Source organism: Hibiscus syriacus, unplaced genomic scaffold (assembly GCF_006381635.1).
Source record: "Hibiscus syriacus cultivar Baekdansim isolate YM2019G1 unplaced genomic scaffold, ASM638163v2 tig00110912_pilon, whole genome shotgun sequence".
Classification (NCBI taxonomy): domain Eukaryota; kingdom Viridiplantae; phylum Streptophyta; class Magnoliopsida; order Malvales; family Malvaceae; genus Hibiscus; species Hibiscus syriacus.
In genome coordinates this window covers 960563-973382 of record NW_024062911.1, presented here as the reverse complement: position 1 = coordinate 973382, position 12820 = coordinate 960563, and positions in this window count along the sequence as shown.

Below are 12820 nucleotides of genomic sequence, written 5' to 3'. Positions count from 1 at the left end.
CTTTTTCGTTTTGGATTACTTTTGAAAATGTGATGAAATTTTCTAATGCTTCATCTTTAGTACTTAAGAATAGAACCCAAGTATATCTAGAATAGTCATCTACCAAGACAAATGCATATTGTTTTCCACCCAAGCTAGTAGTCCTAGTTGGCCCAAAAAGATCTATATGAATCAATTGTAATACTCTACTAGTTGATACGTCATTAATGGATTTAAAAGCAATTCTCTTTTATTTTCCTTTAGCACAAGCATCACAGATTTTATTATTATCAAATTTTAGTTTAGGCAGCTCTCGAACCAAGTCTCCTTGAACTAACCGTTGCAAAACACTCATGCTAGCATGTCATAGTCTCCTATGCTATAACCAACTATCATGCTTATCTTTTGCAACAAGGCATAAATTAGTCACATTAATAGAATCTAAATGCACAATGTAAATGTTTTCTATTCTATGACCAGCAAGCATAATCCGATTAGATGCAATGTCAATAACTTTACAACCATTAGTTTCAAACATGACATTGAATCCTTTATCACAAAATTGACTAATTCTCAAAAGATTATGCTTTAATCAATTCACATATAAAACATTTTTAATTTGTATGGAAGAGGTATTACCTATTGTACCTATACCTTCAATGTGACCTTTTGAATTATCACCAAAAGTCACTTCTCCTCCATTTTTGGCGTTAAGCTCTATGAACCGGTATTTGTCCCGTCATGTGTCTCGAGCATCCACTATCAAGGTACCATGAATTTGAATTTGTTTCCCGTTCCTTGTAGTAATGCTCCTTTCCCTACAAACATAGATTAATTTTTTATTTTTGGTACCCAAATTCTTTTGGGTCCATATTCATTAGTTTCCAAAATCCTAGTCCCCTTAGGTATCTATTTTTGTAGGATATCTTTATCTTTAGTAGTAATGAGTTCTTTAGGAACCCATATACTTCTAACGATTTTTCCATTAGAGGTTCTTTGGGGACCTCTATGATTGTAGTTTTTAAAATCTTTTCTAACAAAGTTGGATTTTGAATTTTCTCATTTTTCAAAACGTTTTGTTCTAACTTTATCAAAAGAAGTTTTAAGATCGTCAATCTTCTTTTGATGATCATCATGAACTTTTGAAAGTAAGTTATGCAAATCAGTATTTTTCTTTTCAAAAACATTAATTTTGATTTACAATTCTTTGATTTGCAATTCTTTGATCTTACTTTCAAGCTCATTGTTGGTCTTGGATATAAGACTATTTTCGTTTTTCAATTTTGAAATATCATTTTTGTATTTTGAAAATAGAGTCTTATAATCCGAAGCCAACCCATTATAATCCTCTAATAACTCATCATAAGATAATTCATCCAAATAGAATGAGTTAGAGGTTACCTTAGAATCTTCCCCGATAGCCATCAAGCACAAGTTTGCAACTTTTTGTTCCTCTTCATCGGAACCTTCTTCATCACTCCATGTAGCTACATGAGCCTTGTGCTTCTTTTTGGATTGACCATTTTTCTTCAATTATGGGCAATCATATTTGACATGCCCCGACTTTTTGCATTCATAGCAAATGATCGAGTCTTTCTCCTTCGATTTAGTTTTGAAGCCTTCATGACGTTTGAATTTTCTTCATCGGTTGGGCATCATCAACTTTTTGAATCGTTTGGCAAATAATGCCATTTCCTCGTCATCATCATCGTCATTCGAATCACTCTCATCTTTTATGGATTTGAGAGCAACTCTAATGTTTTTTTCTTCTCCTTTGGTGTCTCGTCAATCGTATCGAGGTCCACTTCATCTTCAACCATGATTTCATGAGTGAGAAGGGAACCTATTAGTTCTTCAAGAGTTAAGAACGTTAGGTTCTTAGACTCGATGATTGACGTCTTCTTTGATTGCCACGATTTTGGAAGGAGTAGACTAACTTCCTCACAAGCTTTTCATTTGAAATGATCTCTCTATATGATTTGAGACCATTGACAATCGTTGAAAATCTATCCGTCATAGCTTTGATATCTTCATTTAATTTCATCCTGAAATTTTCACAGCTATGCGTTAGAATACTAATTTTAGATTTCTTTACCTCATCGGTTCCTTCATGAGTGACTTGAAGTTTGTCCCATATTTCTTTGGCGGTTGTACAAGATGAAACTCTTCCGTATTCATCTGGTCCAAGAGCACAAAATATGATATGATGGCTTTGGAGTTGAGCTGGAACATTCTTGTATCTCCTTCACACCACAATCTTTGATGAGTGAGAGCCTTGATGTATCCTTCTTCTACGGAATTCCATGCTCCCATGTCACTTGCTGAATAAAGTACATAATCCTATTTTTCCAATAGGCATAGTTAGCCCCATTGAAGAAAGGAGGCTTGTTGACGGGCATCGAATCGAGACCAGAGTCAAAGTTTGATGTAGAGGCCATTAATAACTTTGATTATCGATATAACTCTTCCCGAATCAACTCAAGAGGCGATTAAACCTTCAAATGAGTTAGGCTATGATACCAATTTTGAGTTAATCAATCGATGAAATCGGCCAAGAGGGGGTTGAATTGGAAATAAAAATTTTGGTGGAAGCTTTTGCAGAAAATTGAAAGTAATTGCACAGCGATTTAAAGTGGTTCGACTTTATCAACCAAAGTCTACGTCCACTACCTTAGCTATCCAAACTAAGGATTTTCCAACAAATTCACTAATTTGTTCTTTCTTTTGAGGCCAAAGAGATAACCTTACAACTCCCTCAAGAATTATACCCAATTCTTGAGAACACTCTTTCTCAAAGAGAAGATTACAAATTTCGCAAACTTACAAGAAAAACCTCACAAGGTAAGATGTTTGCACAATTCTAGAACAAAGAAAGAATACTCAAGAATAAATATAATTGAGCACAATAAGTGTTCTTGAAAGCAAAATGAATATTGAATGAAAAATAGGCTTGAAATGCTCAAACTTGAGGTTTGATGCTTTCTCTTTGATTCTCTCTTGATTCTAGTTGCTTGATGTTTCTTGTTATTGATCAATGGCTTCTAAGCGTGTTTGAATACACCTTGAATCACTTCTGAACGTTGGGATTATTAGTGAAGTTATTGGAGCCATTTAAGTGTGAAAACAATTAATTTTTGCTTGGAGCGTAGGGGGAATCGGTTCCCCCTCATAGGGAATCGGTTCCCTAAGTTAAAATTCAAATATTTCGACCGTTGATCAGGGGGAAATCGGTATCCCCTAGGGGGGGAATCGGTTCCCTCCGAGCATACTGGAATTTCTCGAGCTAAACCATTCAGGGGGAATCGGTACCCTCTTGGGGGGGGGAATCGGTTCCCTCTGGACATACTGCAATTTTTGGCTTTGAAATGGTTCGAAATACTTTGTAAAATTATTTTGAAATTATTTTAAGATTAAAACTTAATTTTACACTTGAGTAAGGATTAAAAATGACTTTTGAAAGATTTGGAGTAATATTTTGATATTCGAATAATTATATCGAATATACTTAGAAAATCTTTAGGAAAATATTAAAATTCATTTATATTAATTTGTTATATCGAAATATAAAAATCTATTCAACATTTCTGAAAATCAATGATGAGTGTTCTAAATCGACATTATTTTCTTGTTAAATCTTTGATCTTATGGATTAATTCCTGCTGATTTGGTTGTGTTATGCTTATTTTCGTTCAGGATCTAACTTTCTAGAATAAGTGGTAAAAAGGGAACATTTTGAATTTTTTTAATTTTTTGGTTACGGCTGGAGACATGGGCATGACTCTGAGCATGACACAGTCTGACGTGACAATTTCTAGAAGGTTCAGTCAACAGCAATTTTCTAGAAGATCTAGTCAGTGCCTTCTTGAAGGTGGACTGACAAAGATATATTAGGAGATTTATTTTAAAATTTTAAAGTTTGAATTTAGAAAAGATTTTGATTTATCTTTAGAATTATTATTTTTATTTCTATGTTTATCTCTAGGTTTTAGAGGCTATAAATACCCTCTTGGGTTAAGCCTAAACAGATAACTCAGATTTCACTATTCTTCTTATTTTAATTTAATAAAGTTCTTTCTTTTCTTTTTTCTTTTTTCTTTTCAAGTTTTCATTTTTATTTTATTTTAAGTTTTATTTTTAAACATTCTAAGCATGACTTTTGTCATGCTTAGCTAATTTTGTCATAAGCAGAGAGCTTAAGTGATGACTCAATTCCAACGCGAGAATTGAAAAGCACTTGAATAACTTCAGAATATCTCTCTTAATCTCTGATCTTATTTTCAAAATCAAAACAATTTTCAAAATCAAAGATTGAATTTGGTCAGGATGTTGTTGCAATTAAATGTGTAGGAAGAAGGATCAACTTATTGAAAGCACAATCGACTTTCTGGGAAAACACTTGGCGAGATTGCCTTGCCAAGAGGGAATTGAGACCGGAATTAGTAATTATTGAAATAACAATCCAGGTCGGTCTTCACAAACTTAAATGGTTATTGATCTACGACAATTGATGTTGATCAAATCAATTTTGAAGTCGGAATCAAAGATTGCATTGGGTATTCGGTATACAAAGAAGAGTCATAAGGATTGTCTTTGTAGACAAAGTAACCGACGTGAATCCCGAAGGGAAAATCTAATTCATTGATCCAAAGAAATTGAGTCAAATAGAGACTTGAGGTTGTTTTTACCATATTCATTTTAAACTTTACATTCTTTATTTTATTTATTTTACTTTAAATCATTTTTATTATTTAACCATTTTTACCAAAACCCTACTACTTATCGCCTGGTTAAGACAATTCAAAACGAAATTTAGGAATTTTCTAAGTCCATGTGGATTGACCTTACTTCTCTTTACTATGTGTTTCCTTTATTTATTAATTGAGAAGAAGGAGTTTATTTTGACATCAAAACGATTGCTGTCAAATTGGCGTCGTTTCCTGGGACTTGGCCAAATTTACTAATTTTTGTTTGTTTTTGATTTATGACCAGGTCAAACCCATGCGAATTAGTGGAGTACGACCTGAAAATCAAAGCCAGAGCTAGGAGACTTCACGTACAGATGCTTTGGGAAAGAAGGAGACAATGATCAGATCCAGAATTGAATTTAGAATCAAATTCAGGCGAAGCTGTTAATATTGAACCAAATCTGATAGCCGATCCTACAATAAGAAGTTAGCCACAGCTCCTACTGTACTAGAACCTTTGTGCATTGATTTTCCCCAAGGTAAAACTCCATACCAGTTAAAAAATGTCCTTATTCATCTTCTCCTACCTTCTGTAGATTACCAAACGAGAATCCACATAAACATCTCACGAAATTTCACATGGTCTGCTCCAACATGAGACCATAGGGAGTAACTGAGGACCAAATCAAACTTAGAGCTTTTCCTTTCTCCTTAGCCGAATTGGCTAAGGAATGGTTATTTTATCTACCCCAAAATTCTATTGCTACTTGGGCTTAAATGACTCGCCTTTTCTTGACAGGTTTTCCCTGCGGCAAAAACAAGTGAGTTACGAAGAAGAATACATGGAATCAAACAACTTGATGGGGAGTCACTCTATGGCTATTGGGAGAGATTTCAAAAGTTATGTGCTAGTTGCCCACAACATGGGTTAACCAAAAAAATACTTCTTCAATACATTTATGAAGGATTAACTCCCTTGGAAATTAAAATGATCGATACTGCCAGTGGAGGAGCTTTAGTGAAATGACTCCTACTGAGGCTAGGGATTTAATTTCCATGATGGCGAAAATTCTCAACAGTTCTTCCCAACTAATGAACCACCTTAGAGGGTTCATGAGATAAGTTCATATTCCTTGGAAAGTAGGATAGATAAATTAACTGAAGTAGTCAACTCTCTTGCTGCAGGAAAGTAGGACCCAACATATTATGTGGAATATGTGCATTACATGATCATCCAACAGACGACTGTCCACTGATTCAAGATGACACATCAACTTAAGTTAATGTAGTGGGGAACTTTTCAGGACCTCCACAGAGGGCTTATAATCATTACAACAACACTTACAACCCAGGATGGAGGGATCATTCAAATTTTAGTTACGCCCAAAACTCAAGGCTAAATCAAGCTTATCAACTTAGGCCACCTCACCAACCCATAGTCGCAGAGGACATCGTAAGAGTCAATTGTTGAAAGATTAGCTCTTTCCTAGGAAAAGTTTCAGATTCGTACTGAAACCCACTTACAAGATGTAAACAAGCAGATGAGCTAACTGGTTCAAACCATAGGATGCTTGGAATCACAAGGTAAACTTCCATCTCAAAACGAGGTAAAACCAATGGAGAATGTCAGTGCCATTACTCTTCAGAGTGGTACAGTGGTCGCGCCACCTATTCCAGAAGATGAAGAAAAAAAAAGAAGAATGTTGACTCAGGATTCCAGAAGAAGAGAGACAAAGTACAATCGAATCCAATGCCATCTCCTTATGACGTGTCATCACCTTTTTCATCGAGGTTAGTAAAAAGGGATAAACAATATGAGGAAAAGGAAATACTAGATGTATTTTAGAAGGTGGAAATCAATATACCTCTTTTGAGGTTATCCGAAAGGTTCCAAGATATGCCCGATTTTTAAGGCCCATTGTACAACAAAGAGGAAGCTTTCTAGAGTCGAGAAGGTAAATCTAGGAGAAAATGTCTCAGTTATTTTCCAATGTAAGTTACCACCTAAACTAAAAGGCCAAGGTATGTTTGCAAACCCTATAAAATTGGTAAAGTTGGGATAAAATGAGCCATGTGTGATCTTGGCGCCTCTATTAATGTAATGTCTCTCTCTGTTTACAATATGATTACTAATGAGCCTTTGAAGGATACAAAAATATCAATTCATCTTGTGGACAGATCTGTGAACTACCCGGAAGGACTCCTGGAAAATGTGCTGGTGGAGGTAAACGACTTAATATTCTCACTCGCTTTTATATAGTTAACATAGAGAATGATCAAATAAGCACATCTTCTGATATTTTATTGGGACATCATTTCCTAAGTACTGCACACATAAAGATTGACGTGAGAAACATGATTTTGACCATGTAGTTTGATTGTGAGATCGTTAATTTGATCTGTATAAGGCAATGAGATATCCTGACAAAGTGGAGAGTATAAATTCTTTTGATATAATTGATCATTTGGCTGATGAATTTTTAAGGACTAATTTTTCTTTAGATATATGCAGGGAGTTAGAAGATCATGATGAGGAAATCAGGAAGTTAAAAAAATAAATTCAGAATGTGCTAATTAAAATTGATTTCTTCTAAGCCTAAGGTTCTGTCTTTTGTTTTGCAGGTGCCTAAAGTTGAACTAAACCATTGTCAGATCACTTGAAGTACGCTTTTCTTGGAGCAAATGACACTTTGCCTGTGATCACATTAAAAAGATTATCCAAAGAAAAGAAAGAGATTTAATAATGGTTTTGCGTGCACACAATGAGGCTTTAGGATGAATCATTGCCGACATAAAAGGATTAAGTCTATCCACACGTATGTACAAAATTAAAACTGAAGAAGGCACAAATCGACCCACGAAGGCCAACACCGGCTAAATCCACCAATAATGGAAGTGGTAAAAAAGGAGATACAAAAACTCCTTGATGCATATATTATATATCCAATTTCAGATAGTAAATGGGTAAGTCTGATATATGTAGTTCCTAAAAAAACAGGAGTTACTGTGATAAAAAATTATGAAGGAGAATTAATACCGTCACGAATTCAGAATATATAGAGGGTATGCGTCGATTACAGGAAGTTGAACTTGTTAACCCAAAAAGAACATTTCCTCTTCCATATATAGATCAAATGATACAAATATTAGCTAGTAAGAATCACTATTGCTTCTTGGGCTTTCCAGTTTTTTTCCAAATTTCAGTAGCGCCTGAAGATCAAGAAAAGACGACATTCATATGCCCCTTCGACACATTTGCTTACCGTTGAATGCCTTTCGGACTTTGCAATGCACCTACCACATTCAAAGATGTATGATTAGTATTTTTTTTCTGATTATATTGAGAAAGGTATTGAAGTCTTCATGGATGACTTAACTGTTTGCGGTAATTCATTTAATGAATGTCTATTAAACTTAACAAATGTGTTTCGTTGGTTCCTAGAATATAACCTTATTTTGAATATGAAAATTGTCATTTTATGGTTGAGAAGGGGTTAATTTTAAGTTATATTATTTCTTCAAAAAGAATTGTGGTAGATAAAGTGAAAACTGATATAATATGTTCACTTTCATACCTCACTATTGTGAGAGAAGTCAACTCTTTTCTTGGTCATGCAAGATTTTACCGTAGGTTCATCAAAGACTTTTCCAAGGTGGAACAACCGTTATGCGAATTGTTGCAAAAAGATAAAAACTTTGATTTCAATCAATAATGTAAAGAATCGTTTGACATTTTAAAGGAGAACTTAGTTTCGGCACCCATAATCAACCGCCAAATTGGACTTCCCCTTCGAAGTCATGTGTGATGCTTCAGATGGAAGTGTTGGAGCCGTACCCGAAAAAAGGATTGGAAAATAACCTCACGTTATCGCCTATGCATTACACACCTTAGATTTTGTTCAACGGAATTATTCAACAACAAAAAAAGAATTATTTTCTATTATTTTTACATTAGATAAATTTAGTTCATATATTCTTGGCACTAAAGTTGTTGTTTTCTTTGATCTGTATCCTTGAAGTATTTACTTAGCAAAAAGGAGACAAAACCACGACTAATCCGTTGGATATTACTCCTTCAATAATTTGATTTGGAAATCAAGGATAAGAAAAAGGTGTGAAAATTTGGTGGTCGATCACTTAAACCGTCTTCCAATCACTACAGTTGATCCTCCAATTCGTGAGGAATTCCCTGGTTCGCAGATATAGTTAATTACTTAGCTACAAGTAAATTACCATTTGATTTGATGAGAGCCGAAGTATACCGTATTAAAAGAGAATCTCGTTTTTCATTTGGGATGATCCGTTTCTTTGGAAGCATTGTTCAGACCAGGTAATTCGACGATGTGTTTCTGAAAGCGAGGTAAACTCCATTTTAAATTTTTGTTATTCTTATTCGTGTGGTGGCCATTTCGGACAAAAGTAGACTGCTCATAAAATTCTTTAATGTAGGTTCTTTTAGCCTCATATTGTCCGTGATGCTTACTTATTTTGCAAATCTGTGATAAATGCCAACATGTAGGAAATTTGACCCAAAGAAACAAAATGCCCCTTAATCCTATTCATATGTGAATTTTTTTATGTTTGGGGACTCGATTATATGGGTTCTTTTATTTCTTCCTTTGGTAATTGTTATATAATTCTTGACATTGACTATGTTTCAAAGTGGGTAGAAGCTAAAGGCACTCAAAACAATAATGCCAAAACTACTATTCATTTTCTAAAAAATGTATTTTTTTCAGGTTTGGCACACTAAGAGCGATAATAAGTGACTGCGGCACACACTTCATCAGCTGAGTAATTGATGCTCTTATGAAAAAATGGAGTAAATCACAGAATTTCCATTACTTATCATTCGCAAATGAACGTACAAGAAAAAATATCAAACCAAGGAGTAAAGATAATTCTTGAAAAATAGTCAAACAGAATCGCAAGGATTGGAGAATAAGATTAATTGATGCCTTATGGGCTTATGGAACTGTATATAAATGACCTATTGACATGTTGTCATATCACCTTGTATTTGGTAAGCCATGTCATTTTCCAGTCAGATGGAACACAAAGCATATTGGGCTGTAAAGCAAGGTAATATGGAGTTGGAAGTGGTTGGCGAAGCACAAAAGTTACATATACATGAACTTGAGGAAATCCAGAGAGATGCTTACGATCGAAAAATTACTTTTAAATCTTTTTTTCTATCGGAAAAAAGTTATTCTTTTTAATTCAAATTTAAAACTTTTTACAGGTAAACTTCGATTGAAGTGGAGTAAACATTATATGGTAATTGAAATTTTTTCTCATGGCACAGTCGAACTTGAAGATGATTCGGGCACTAGATTTAAAGTCAATGGACACATATTAAAACTGTATTATGTGAATAGTCATGCTTTCTTAATTGAAGATCTTGACTTGGAAGAACCTATAGTCTGAATCAGGTCGTCGAACTAATGATGTTAAAAATAACACTTCGTGGGAGACAACCCATTGTTTTTAATTCCGCTTCATTTTTATTCTTATTTTATTTTGACTAAGTAAGTTTAATTTTTTTTATTTTCAGGGAGCAAGTGTTTTTAATCAAGCTTAAACGATGAAGGTTCCTGTAAATTATATTCGAACAGTGCAAAATTCAAACCCTAGGAGCAGCATATTTTTCTTCTTTTCGCACAAGAGCAGTGAAACAATCTGTTCCATCTTGTGCACACCATTTTATTAAACAACGTATGCAATACCCCAAATTTTGGTTAGTAAAAAATAAAAGTTTTGAAAGTTTAGTGGCCAAAGTATAAAAGTGGGAAAACTTTAGGGACCTAATGGTAATTTTCCAAAAAATATTTTTATTTTAAATGGATACTTTACTTTTGAGTATGGTTTTATTATAATAATATTATTGATATGGAATTTATATTTAAAACTAGAAAGGGTTAAAATCTGGTAAATCGGATCAAATAGAAATTTTGGGAAAAATCGAAGAATGATAAACTAGGATTAAAAAATATTTTCACGTGTTAAAATGATGGAAAATAATATGTATAATTGGATTAGAAGATTTATTTCCATGTTAAATTTGGATTGTTGGATTAAGTGGCAAGATTGTAATTTTTGGAAAGTAACTTGGTAAAATTGGAAAAAGGGTAAAATAATTTGTTCATATTTGACTTTAGAAGATGATAAGGTTTATGTGGCTTGGTATTAATGTAATTATCAAGTTTCATTAATGACAAAAATGGTCATTTGTCATTAAATGAATATTTTATTCATTTAAGCTTAAATTAAAGATAAATTAACATGAAATTAAAGGAAAGTTTCATGAAGATTGCTATTTTCCAGCCACCATTTCCGTGAACTCCATCCTAAGGTAAGAGAAAATTTATTTGAGTTTTTAGCAATTTCCTTTGGGTTTTGGATTTTGCCGTGAAATAGAAAATTGTTCTACTAAAAAAACACTATCATTTGGTATCAATATTGCATGCTAATCTTGTTTATGTTCAAAGATACCAAATTTTAGGGTTTATGTTCACACTAGGGTTTAGGAAATTGATGAAGGATTTTGATGTTTTTGAGGTTGTAGAATCATATACAAGCATGATTGTTGATTAAAATCACATGTACATGACTATATAAGCCTATGCTAATATCGACCAAACCCTAGCTTTTGGGGAAATATGTATTTTTGATGAAATTAAGTTAGATGTTTGATTCTAGAGGTCTTGAAGTGTTGAATGGAGGTTGGTTTCATGCTTGAATGAAGTGAAAATCATGAGAAGTGTAACACTAAAGCATTCGGCCATGAGGTAAAAGGGTAGGAAAAATTGTAGAAAAATTCCCATGGCTTAGAAATGATATTTAAAAGGTTCTACAAGCCTTAGAAAATTTTTTGGGCCAAAGTATAGTTTCAAAAGTTGAGGGATCTATTCAGTAATTTTGAAAAGTTATGGGATTATTGTGTAATTACTTAATAATTGATGTAAAATACTGGAAATTACTATTTGAGGGATGAAATTGAATTTAAAATATGAAATCAAGCCATTTTGGAAAGTTAGCAAAGTCTAAGTACAAAATGGTAAATATTGATGAAGTTAGTGGCTTAAGTGGTAATTAAGATATTGTTGAGATATTGGGACGTAAGTTTAATGATGGAAATTTATTGGGCTTAAATTAAAAAATTAATGACAAGGGCCATTTTGAATAAAAAGGAAAAATTAATATGAATTTTATAAGAATTTAGAAACAATGGTACTTTTGAGTATTATTATTTTATATAAATGTTAGTAAGATACTAACATTGTATTTTATATTGGTATGTGTATTATGGATGCTTGTGAAGATTGTAATCAAATTCGTGAGACAAGCAAACAAAAAGGCAAGGAAAAAGTTACAGAATAGTCGGACTACAATAAGGCATAATAGTGAAGCATACCAGGTGAGTGCATTTATTATGTACTTAGATGGTATGAGGACGACTTGCGATGAATCAACCTTGAATATTTTTATAAAATAATGTTTTACTGTATTTTGAAATATTTTCATAATGTTTATGAAAATATTTTTACGAATGATTTTAGGGTATGAACTCCCTAAAACGAATGAATGTGTTTCATACAAATTATTATTTATTGATGGTTTGAAATAAATGTTTAACCTACGATTGAGATTTTAAAGCCTATTGTATGTACATGGAGAGTTATAGGTGCAATAATAATACCATAAATATTATGGTATTGTAGTAGTACTTTGTGTACTTTAGTACTTTGTGTACATTAGCATTATGTATGTAATTGGCATAATTATTGTGCGATGGATATCTATCGATTTAGAAAATGCTTATTGTATTTTCGTAAGAGTACTTTGTGTACTTGGAGAAGTACTTTGTGTACGATGGTAAGAGTACTTTGTGTACTTGGAGTAGTACTTTGTGTACTTGGAGTAATACTTTGTGTACTATGGCACTTTGTGTGCGAGGATGATAGTCTTATGAGATTACTATTCGAAAGTGGTTAGTTTCATGTTATTGTGTGCCTTGCATTCTCTTTTTTCATATATTGGGTTGTGAATGGATGTTTTGGAATATATTGATTTATATATATGCTAAGCATACAAAATACTGTTTAGTAGGTTATTTGACAGGAACCTGGCTAATCAAGTCAGTTTTTATGCGTTTA